The sequence below is a fragment of the Myxocyprinus asiaticus genome, chromosome 36 (assembly GCF_019703515.2).
Source record: "Myxocyprinus asiaticus isolate MX2 ecotype Aquarium Trade chromosome 36, UBuf_Myxa_2, whole genome shotgun sequence".
Classification (NCBI taxonomy): domain Eukaryota; kingdom Metazoa; phylum Chordata; class Actinopteri; order Cypriniformes; family Catostomidae; genus Myxocyprinus; species Myxocyprinus asiaticus.
In genome coordinates, this window is record NC_059379.1 from 19,909,285 (window position 1) to 19,921,181 (window position 11,897).

General features: G+C 38.4%; 1 long non-coding RNA gene across 1 annotated transcript; it reads right to left on the reverse strand.

The window, feature by feature from the left end:
* Window positions 1-8,439: 8,439 nt before the first annotated feature.
* LOC127427469 (uncharacterized) lies at window positions 8,440-9,656 on the reverse strand. The gene is made up of 3 exons (XR_007894945.1): window positions 9,608-9,656; window positions 9,015-9,194; window positions 8,440-8,676 (listed from the first exon to the last, which is right to left on the reverse strand). It is a non-coding gene; the product is annotated as an uncharacterized LOC127427469 (long non-coding RNA).
* Between the last annotated feature and the right edge of the window lie 2,241 nt (window positions 9,657-11,897).

The following is an 11,897-nucleotide window of genomic DNA, read 5'->3' on the forward strand; positions in this document are numbered from 1 at the left end:
ACTTGACTGCATTTATTTACTTGTTTGTGCAGAGTTGAACACAACACCTAAATTTTTCACAGAGGGCTTAACATAGGATGCCAAATTACCAAGGTTGAGCTTGATACTGCCTAAAATACCTGAAGGCCCAAACACAATGATCTCAGTTTTACTCTCATTTAGATTTTAAACATGTATGGACATTCAAGATTTGATATCAGACAATTAGGCAAATAAGGATTCTTAGCCATTATTGTCATTATGTTTCAACAGCAGATACATTTGAGTGTCGTCTGCATAGCAGTGAAAAGACGCTCCATGTTTCTTAAAAATAGATCCCAAAGAAAGCATGTATAATGAAAACAAAATTGGAGCAAGAATGGAGCCATGAGGGACCCCACAGAGTTACAGAAGATGAAAAACCATCAATGGAGACTGAGAAACTTTTATCACTCAAATAAGATTTAAACTAACTGAAGGCGTGTCCCCCAGTTCATGCCCACACATCGTTCAAGGCAAGAAATAAGGATACTATGGTCTACAGTATCAAACGCTGCACTTAAGTCTAAAAGCAGAAGTATCACAGAATCCCCAGAGTCCACAGATAACAAAATATAATTGAAAACTTTTAAAAGTGTGTACTCAGTACTATGATGTCTTCTGAACCCAGACTGGAATACTTCAAAAGTACTATTTATCTCCCAAAAAAATCAATTAATAATGATTTAATTTGATGAATAATGACTTAAATTTTGTTTTGTTCATCATACAAGTGATTGTATGGCTTCAAAAGATTTCAAATTTAGTGAATAAGTCACACTGATAGCTTTTACTGTGGTGTTGGAGCGATAGACCAGAGTCTCTATTCACTTTCATTATATGGCAAATAAACTCTGTGAAGACTATTTAAAATGTCCCCTTTTGTGTTCTATGGAAAAACAAAAGGGGTGGAATGACATTAGGGTGAGTAACTAATGACATCATTTTCATTTTTAGGTGAACTATTCCTTTAAAAACTGACTAAAAGCTAAGAGAGTGATCGAAGTCCTCAGGGATCCGTCATCTGCCACCGTGAAATTCAGTGGCGGTGCATGATATTACATAACTGCCACTCCACTGTGGAATATGAAAAGCCAAACTCCTGTCCTTGATAGATGTGCACTGAACATCAAAGGTGTTTAAAAATTTGCTATAGGCTATGTATACAAACAATGAAATGCCAAACCCTAGACTCTCAGAAACTAATACATCATTGTACACCACATTTATCATTGTTATGAAATGTCAGGGTGAACATTTTATACACCCACTCTTGACAACATCTAAGCCACAAAAAAAAAAAAAAAAAAAAAACATTATTTCAGGTTTAGAGACAGACACATAAGAAATCCCAATCATCACAGTGGTGAAGGGTGTCTGGAATTGGACCAACATCCACATGCCCAATGCCTGATTACGAAATCCTTCCTGTTTTTGTAAGCTATGCAGTGCTGAGCATCTGACATTTGTTCAGCCTGATGTAAGCAAAGATATTTATCAGATAACCCCAGACAGGCCAGACAACACAGCTCATTTAGTACACAGATCAGCCACAACATTAAAACCACCTGCCTAATATTGTGTACTGTAGCTCCCCCTCATGTCGCCAAAACAGCGTCAACCCGCATCTCAGAATATCATTCTGAGATGCTATTCTTCTCACCACAATTGTACAGAGTGGTTACCTGAGTTACTGTAGACTTTTTGACCTCTCTCATCAACAAGACATTTCTGTCCACAGAACTGCCGCTCACTGGATGTTTTTTGTTTTTGGCACCATTCGGATCCCAGGAGATCAGCAGTTACAGAAATACTCAAACCAGCCCATCTGGCACCAACAATCATCCATGCGATTATCTAATCAGCCAATCTTGTGGCAGCAGTGCAGTGTATAAAATCATGCAGATACAGGTCATGAGCTTCAGTTAATGTTCACATCAGCCATCAGAATGGGGAAAAATGTGATCTCAGTGATTTGGACCGTAGCATGATTGTTGGTGCCAGACAGGCTGGTTTGAGTATTTTTGTAACTGCTGATCTCCTGGGATTTACACACACAACAGTCTCTAGAATTTACTCCGAATGGTGCCAAAAACAAAAAACATCCAGTGAGTGACAGTTCTGTGGATGGAAATGCCTTGTTGATGAGAGAGGTCAACAGAGAATGGCCAGACTGGTTAGAATTGACAAAGTCTACGGTAACACAGATAACCGCTTTGTACAATTGTGGTGAGAAGAATAGGGTTGGCGCTGTTTTGGCAGCACGAGGGGGACCTACACAATATTAGGCAGGTGATTATAATGTTGTGGCTGATATATTCAGCATAGGCCACCTAATAACATTACATTAAAAACTGCAAAAATGGGAGATTCCCAATTCAACTAAGAACCTATACACAAAATGTTAAAGCGTGTGTTATAAAGTAAGATTTGTTCAGTGAGGTTAGACATCTGCACTATGTGTTCTCCCTGCCTCTGATTCTGATGCAGTTGCACACTTTTCATAAAGAACTGTGGATTTAAATGATGGAAATTCAGGGTAAAGCATTTTGTGTAGGAGAACAGAGGGGAAAATAAGAAAACACAAGATGTATGCTTTTAAAGTTAAAGGAATGGTTCACATAAAAATGAAAATTCTGTCATCATTTACTCACCCTCATGTTGTTCCACACCCGGATGACTTACTTTCTTCCAGGGACACAAAAAGGCAGTATGTTAGTCTCACAGTCACCTTTCACTTTCATTGCATCATTGAAAAACGTAAGTCATGTGGGTGTGGAACAACATGGGAAAGTAAACGATGACACAATTGTCATTTATGTGTGAGCTATCCCTTTAAGAGTTTGTCTGTATTGCTCATGATACCCTACACATATTTCCATAGAAAAATGTAATTGCATGTTTAACAAGACTTTGCTGTCCGTGTGTATTGGTTTCATGCTCTTTGTTTGTGTGCTCTGACTTATGGGTGTGAGATACCATCATGTTTGCAATTCAGTGTGTGCCCCAATACCACTGCACTTTTAAAACATACTCACTGCCTCTCAGTCAGCTTATTAACAAGAACACACACACACACAAGCATGCACACACGCAGTCTCACTCGCCCACTTTTATCAGACTGTGAAACACAAACATTAAGCTCTGAACTCTATCTGTCTGCCTCATGTGTGTGCTAGACTGTCATGAGTGGGGAAATACTAATGCTTATAATATAGTAAAAGCAATTAGCCACTTACAAAATATGTATACGGCCTTATGTCTTTCTTATGTGGGGAGGCAGTGAGTTAGGAACATAAATGTAAATGCAATGGTTTAAATATTTACTGTACAATAAAACTGTCCAAGGCTGAATTTGAGTTATGTCTACCTGTTCTGTCTCTTCCTCTCTCTACACCCAGGTTAAAGGAAAGCAGAAAGGAATGGAATAGAGAGAGGGAAGTAAAAAGGGAAAGGATAGTGAGAACAGGGTGAAGAAGGGAGTGTATTGGGAAGGGCTTGTAAGTAAGATAAGCACCATCTGGAGTGTAACAATCTACATTTAAACAAAACAGGCACTCAAAAACATTGCATTCCATGTTAATGAAAAATTGGGAGTGTTACGTTTAAAAGTTAAAAACACACCACTGTGTTTATAAAGTGAGATAAAATTCCAGAACATAAAGAGAGTTGATGCTGGTATTACTCTGTAATAACCTTGTGGCATTCTCGCACTGAACCATACCTTGCCCGTGACAAATGAGTTTTCCTCTGGTGGACTGAACCCTGAACCCTGAACCTAAAACCCTGAACCTCAAGACATCACCATCATTCTTTCTTTCATCATTATATGAATGAAGAGAGAAGGAAAGGGTGTGAAGTATTTCATCACTTTCAGAAAAGGGGTGTTAAAATAAGTAGAAAGAGAAGTAGATATCCAGAGTGAACATCAAACATTCAAACACCAGAGGTCTGATGGTTTAAAGATGTATGATACATGCACACATGCAAGACATTCTTCAGTAAGGATTCATTTGGCCATGTGCTTAATTTTTGTTAATTTTCAACTAATTTTCAACTATTAATTTTTTTATATAACACTCGACTACACTTTACACCAATAAAGCAGATAGTGGAACTGAGATGTAAGACTTTTGCCAATGCAATCAGCACCAGTGGAGTGATTGGTGGATTGTTTTGAATGTGACTGAGAGGGAGAATATGTTGCTGCTCTGCTTTAGTCCAAGTGCAACACACTGGTTTGCGGTCTGAAACCAGCTCATCAAGACAGTGTAAACAATGGAGAAAGACGGAGAGAGACGGAAAAAATGACAAAGACTCCATCCTGACGTCTTATCCATTTGGCAAAGATATAAAAAGGCCCACTTTGGTTCAAAGGAGAAAAAAAAAGATGTATGGAATTTTATATTTGGTGTGTTTTTAAAAGCTCATTTAGCATGGCATGATGTTTATGGGCTTTCAGGGCAATGTCTGGTTTAGAGGAAGAGCTCTTTCTCTTTTGCAGCAAGCTGAAATCCTGCTGCTACAGGTCATAAAACTCTCTAAAACTCCCACCAACAAACCTATATACGCACACACACTCACAGGCAGATCAAGAAAAACACCATCACACTCAAAACTGAATAAACAGCACTGTAAGTAAGCACACAAGCTGTGCTGTGGGAATGTGGCTCTTAAAACTGGTAGGATTTGGGGAGTCTTTGTAAAACCTGATCACACCCACACAGATAACAGTGAGAGTGATGCTATCTCTCCCAGGTTAAAACCCACTTAATACAGCTTTCACATGGCATAGGCATGCTATCTAAGCCTGCATGGATTCACAGAAGCATCAAAGCTCGGCTTCCAGACTGCTGAACAGCTGCTAAGAGGTGGTTAGTGCTATATTTATATAGTTATTACTAAAAAATATCTCATCATTGATCAAAACCACAAATTGGTAGAGGGACTGAGATTTACTTTTAAATCTGCAAAGTAAGAATACTGTTTTTTTTTTTTTTTTAATGTTAGGAGGTCTGCATTTTATGAGTGGGATAACATTTGCTCTCATAGTTGGTTAGGTATTTAGGAAATACTGCATTTCTTTGTCCTGGAATGGAGATAGTGACAGGCAAAGGCATAAATTTAGCTTGAATATGGCTTCATGAGTTTGGACACACTTGACTGAATAGCCTGTATGTTTCTCATAATTTTAAAATCTTTTATCCAGATGCTAATCCTAAAATGCTGGAAATTCATTTTCATGAACAAATAAGGGAAGCAAGGACTAGTTGTCACATTTTTTAGCACCGGTCTCCCTAATAAATTGTACCTATGTATGATAAAAGTGCCCACAATACTAGGCATAGTATTGGAATGCCAATACAGTTTAAAAAATCACCCCAGGTGGATACCTCATGAAGTAGGTTGAGAGAATTACTACTGTATTACTGAAGTTTTCTATTATCTTAAATAGACATTTGTTTGTGTATTTCTTCTCAGTCCAGCCCATTTTTCCCCTTTGTGCAATGACCTCACAGTAACACTCTCCTCCTATTCTCACCCTCATCCCAACATACTCATTGCGGGAATACAAACCGGTGACTGCTCTGAGTCTGAGAATTCCTCTCTGACAAAGTGTGACTTTTACATAACCGTCAGCTAACAATCTTATCCCTCTCCAAGAAAACTTCTATGACCACAGAATTCCCAGTATACCTCCAACTCGTTGTGTCCAAATGTTGCTGTGTTTGATAGCATGTTTGCATTCCAAGAGATAACGAGCGACGGAAGTGAGATATCTGTATCCTTATCACCAACACAGTTACCAACCAAGAAAACAGAACACTATAAATAGAGCCAATCATAAGACAGTAGCATTATAGCTCCTCAACACCATCACTGCAAAAATTTAAAGATTTTCAAGACATCTAAGCATCATTTTAGTTATTTGAAAACTTTGAACTCTCAATGTTTCCTTCAGTAACCCCATCATAAGTGAATGGTTTTGAGGCACTTGAAGTTCCTTGAGTACATAAATTAGACATTTGAGGCTCCTGTAAAGGGAGTCTCGAGGTTCTTTATTAACTTATGGCAGAGTGGCATCTGAAGAACCCAAAAAGTTGCCTCAAAAATCTTTTAATTCTCACATTTGTTAGTTTGACAAGTACATCATCTGCTTTGCCTTATTCATCTAAAAATTTACCAAAATTATACAGAAATCAGAAAGTCTGATAATTAATTGAGCTCCCCCTACTCCTCCCCACCCTGATTTGGCACACTGATAAAACTTTGGTCTCTTAAGGCAAACCATTTACCCTCAGTGTTTTTTTTGCATCAACAACAGTCCACCACCAACAAATTTGAACTTGATTGCAGATCATTTTGATTCCTTATCACAACTTTCAACTTGGCCATGACTTCAACTCTGCACAAAGAAGATCACAGGAGGGGTGTAATTATGATTTATTAGTAGGTCTGGTTATAAAACAACTTCTGTAAGCAATCAAAAGAAAGAGAGACATCATAAATTCATGGTCCAGACAGCTGTTGGGATTTATTGTCCATTCCCACCACCTCCTATCTCAATCACTGTCTCTGCATGGGACATCGTCCTTTTTCATATATTATGTATTTTTCATCTCTCTGTCAAGCCATATTTGAAAAAAAAGAGTGGTTTGTATTGAAATAAGTCATACATCATGAAATGTGTCATTCCATGCAAGCTACTGCCCTTAATCAATAAGGACCCTGTATATACATAAGTCCCATAGACAAGACCACATGACCCTGTGATCCCTGCATTAACTTTGGACCTTTCTAGCCTTCATCTCTAACCTCTCTGGTAAGGCAAGGACTGTGCTGTGGTGGCCAAGCATTAGGGTTAAGCATGATAGAGAGGTTAAAAATTGTAGAAAGACAGCACATATAAGGACTGATTGTGTGTTTGTTCTAGAGAGTGTGTGTAAGAGAGAAAAACAGACTGATCAAAGTTGTTCCATTGGAATTAGGCCTTGTCTGTAACAGAACCCTCTCATTTTAACCACAGGAAAGATTTTGATTATATGTGTGATGCTGTAAGCAGGAAATAATTGATATATATTATATTTATTTTTGTAAGTTTACACAGGTATGAAAACACAGGGTAAGCCAACACACATACTGTAAATAATGATAGTGCATGGAACACACACACACACACACACACACAATCCGACATCACAGACTCCTTGCAGATACTCCAAATCAATGTAGACTGCAGCTACAGATTTCCATTCCAGAAACCAGAAACAGAAAATATCAATGCCATGGGTCCACAGAGAGAGAGAGAGAGAGAGAGAGAGAGAGAGAGAGAGAGAGAGAGAGAGAGAGAGAGAGAGAGAGAGAGAGCATGACTCACTTGGAAACCTGTATGACATGGAAGATCCATTTTATCAAACTTTTGAAAACATCAAAATCAAACTTAAGCAGTAGCTGACAGTAAAATTTACAGAGCAAAGCAAAAGGAAATGCCAGTGTTTGTAAGGCAGCAAAATAACAGTGCTTTAGTTTTAGGCATGCTTAGATTTTATGTGTAAATGAAATGCTGCATCTCTTTGTCAGTGGCACTTAACATGAGATGCTTTGCCAATTACACTCAATGTGCATCGCTGGCACATACGAATCAACAAAGAATGCAACAATGTAATCACATGGAACTCAACATTTGATGCCATACCCCATTAAACAGTTCTGCATCAATTCAATCATAATCATAATCCATCTTGTGCTACTGATAGCATGTTGCGCGAGCAACCTCACTGGTTCTAGTCCCATAAGAAACCAGGCAATAATCACATTCACATATACAATGGTGATCACAATTTGAAGGTTGCATTTTCACTCTAAAATCAAAATTTTACTCCACTGACAGTTAGATTTAGGCCACGTTCACACTCGTACGTTTTCCTTTGAAAACATTTTAATTTCTGTGTTTATGGCTCTCATCCACACTGGAATGGCACTGAAAACAGAGACTTTAAAGGTGCTGTAAGCAACTTTTCATGGAAAATTATGTAAAAAATGTTCCTACTCCCTTAAAGATATTAATTAAATAACTATCCTAAGATATCACACTGGTCTCTGTGACAGTTGTAGACTTTGTAAACAGCAAACAAATATGTGTCCGTGGACCGCGGACATTGACGCTTTTCACTTGTCAATCATTTTGCTTGTTTTCATAGTGTTGTCTTTGAAGCGGATCATTGAGGCTATGATTGATAATGTTTGTCAGTTGAGGGCACTGTTGTGCCACTGTTGAATTTGACAGCCACCGGAACAAGCAATACTGCTCTTTTGCTCGGCTTTGGTCTCAAAATTATCTTTGGAGGGCGGGGTTTTGGAATGAGGTTGGTGTGGCTAATTCAACGGCTCAGTCACGTGAACACTTCAGAATGCTAAAATCATTTCTATCAGGAAGACTCGCAGACTTGAGTGAATTTTAAGATTACATTTATTTGATGAATATAAAACAGAAATGTAATGTCTCTCTTTGGCGTAAGCCCCGTCTGGCAGTCCGAAGGAGTTGTACTCGGAACCGTCATATCCTGCCGGCGTTAGGAGGCAGGGGCGAGGAGCCTATCCCCGTGCAGGACGGGACTCAACTGGTGGTGGTGGGGTGGTGGTTGCCACGTTAGCACACTGAAACAGCAATGTGATAGATTGTGAGCAGACTTATAAAGCATTGGCTTACATGTGATTGGCTAGGGGTTACCTAGCTAATGGTGCGATGATGTACAGCTGCTAGTCTTCCTGCTAGAACTACACTGCGCTTACATTTACAGCACCTTTAAAAACACTCTCTCTAACTGCATACTTTGGAAACTGAGGACATTAGGAAACTGAACACTGAGTTTTTAAACTTAAACAGATTAGTCTGGACATGGCCTTAGGGTGGGGGTTTGGGGGTACAGTTAATAAAATATGCATTCCTTATTTACTGTAATACATCATTTACAAAAAAAAAAAATACAACTCACTTTTTGGCACCACTATTTTGACTATTCACGCAGAAACTGAAGCTCGCACATGCCCATCCATAAGTTCAACAACATTTCTAGCTTCGGCCATTGGGGGCAATGATTTGAATTTCAGTAAGCACAACGATTTCTGCTGAAGAGCACTTGATCTACTGTCACTGAATTCTCAGTGTGATCAGCCTGTCTTTGCAGTGCAAAGGTAGAAGAAAAACATGTGAGAAAGAAGACAAATCTAAACTCAGTATGCAGATATTTCAATGTCAGCAGTGTTGGTTAGATTTTGAATGCTGAAAATTCTCTCATTGTAAGTCAAAGGGAGATTTTCAAAATTATTCTTAAATTTCTTAAGTATACAGTTTACAAAAAACAAAAATAGACAGAACATCCAAGAAATTATCTACAAAATAAAGTTTCAGTCTATACATCAGGTTTAGGATTAAATAATTACAGAAATGTAATACTTAAGGTCTGCAGTTCAGTTAGAAAAAAGCTCAAACCCTAAGCAGATGTTGTTGACAGTTATAAGTCCAAATGCTGTCTGTACTGAACCTGAGATCATCAAGAGCTCCAGAGAGCTGTTCGCTATACTGGACCTGAGATTAATCAGAGTCATGTGGTTCTGGCTGCTCTGGATCTCCTCACCAGCCAAACAAGAAAGTGAAAAAAATTCATGCTTCATACTTCCTTATTTCCATGGCACACGCCTATGTTTTGATTCCTTGGCCACTGGTGAGAGCGAGCTGTCGGGAAGACAACTCATAATGGAATGAAACCTGGACATGTTTTATATTCTTGATTCAGTGATACGTGTTTAATTCAAGTTGTTTATAGATGAAATACTGCTTCACTGACAACAAAGCCAAATGGTAGCCTAATCTATGATGTCATCATTTTAATTCAAACACAGATTTTTCATACCTATGTTCTGTAACTCAGCGAAGACATTGTCCTGTCTAAAAGGAAGAGAATATTATATTGATGATTCATTAATTAATGACCCAGTGCAAATCACTGCTGCTGAAATTATGAAGCAGATCAAAACAGAATTGTTTAACATTCAGGCCTTAAAACAGTTACAACAAAGACAAGTCCACTTATCAAAATATCAGCAGCTGATATTGATTAATTGCTCTGTCTAATAATTAATATATAAATTATTTGACAAATAATGACTACACACAATGTCTCAGTTAGGTCTATCATTGAGAAAGCGGCAGCATCAATATGAAAGAAAACTCTCTGTCCTTGGAACCCAGTACAGTGGATCTTTCAATATAAAAAAGCCTTTCCCACTGACTGCAGTAGTCATTACCAGAGAAATTTTTTTTTTTTTTTTTGCTGTATTTCAATAGGGTTGAGGAATAAGAGAGACCCAGTTACATCTGCAGTATCATGTGAATCAAAGCCCTATGTGATTATTATTTTAACTCTCAGGGATTTTCCTTTCCCTGCACAGTATCCATTGAAACACCCCTCTCAAATGCAAGAGCTGACCAAGACCTGCTTTCTTTCGTCATACCTGTTTCTTTCTATTTCAAGGCAGATATTTAGCATGGAGCCTGGGGTGCTTGAATAAAGTTACTGGGGAGATCACAATAAAAATCTCATATGAAATAATATTAGAATAATACGTTTGACAGCAGTAAGAATGTCATTGGAGTCTGCACTGGTCTATCTGACCTTCACCTCCTATAGGGAATTCTAACAGCACTAGGGGTGTGATAATATTAGCACTGTCTGCTGCCTCAACTCACTTCTTGTGGACTTAGAGATCAGACTTCAAGTTCTGTTCTCATTTATTCCAAGGGGACTTTTATAAATGGATTGCTGTCTGCAAACAGATGCCTTAAAGGTGAAGTGCATATTTTTTTCTGTTACTGTCTCTTCTGTACCGGCTTAATACACAGAGACAGCTACAAGTGAGCCATTGTAGGTGGATATTCCCAGAAGGTTTACACACTGTGGCACTTTCAAAACATTGCTGTACTTGTTTGATCATCCAGACCTACACAGCAACATCGACTAAGCATAAGGGTGGGACTATTTGTTTGTTTGACCATTGGAACAAACTGGAGTGTTCAAGAAACCTGTTTTAAAAAAGTCACAACATGATCACAGGGGAAGTCGGCATTTTGCTTCAGAACGGTCCAACACCTTGACTTAGGCTCAATTTCGCCAAGTTACTGTCAAGCGGCATCTCCCATCAGATATTTTTTTTTCATTGGTTCAAATGTAGATTATTTTCCTTAACCGGAAGTTATTTTTGGCGTAACCAGAAGTGCATTGAAACCAGGAAGTTGCATAATCAGTGACAAGTGCAATTTGGAGGTTGTATTTTCCCTCCAAGATTACATTTTTACAGGGGGCAGTGCATTCAAGTGTTTAGCTATAGTAAAATCAACCTACAGTTTTCAAGTTCAATGTGAGATCAGTCTGAAAGTCATAATGTTTAGGGTTTTCACAAAATCTTTAATGCATGACCAACATTTTCATTTGTAACTCCTCAAGTATGTCATGACAAACTTTAACTATCTAGTTTTTTAAATTCCGTTTGGTTTAATGCATGTATTGTAACATACAATGACCTTATTACATTATTAGAAAAGCATATCAGGTCCTCTGAGATTCAGTGGAGAGTGCTATCTCATTGTTTGTATATGTGTGTATGGATTTGCTTGTACATAGTGTCCAGATTCACTCACACCATAATTTCCCCATCTCACCCTCATCACTACTCCACAAGCATCTATCCCATTTCATTTCACCCTCTCCTCCTCTCCAAATCACTCAGTAATATCCTCTCCCTTGCTGTGTTCCCCACTTACTTCACATCTCACCATCTCTTCCCTTTCCATATTGCTTTGATTACTTTTTTGCCACCTT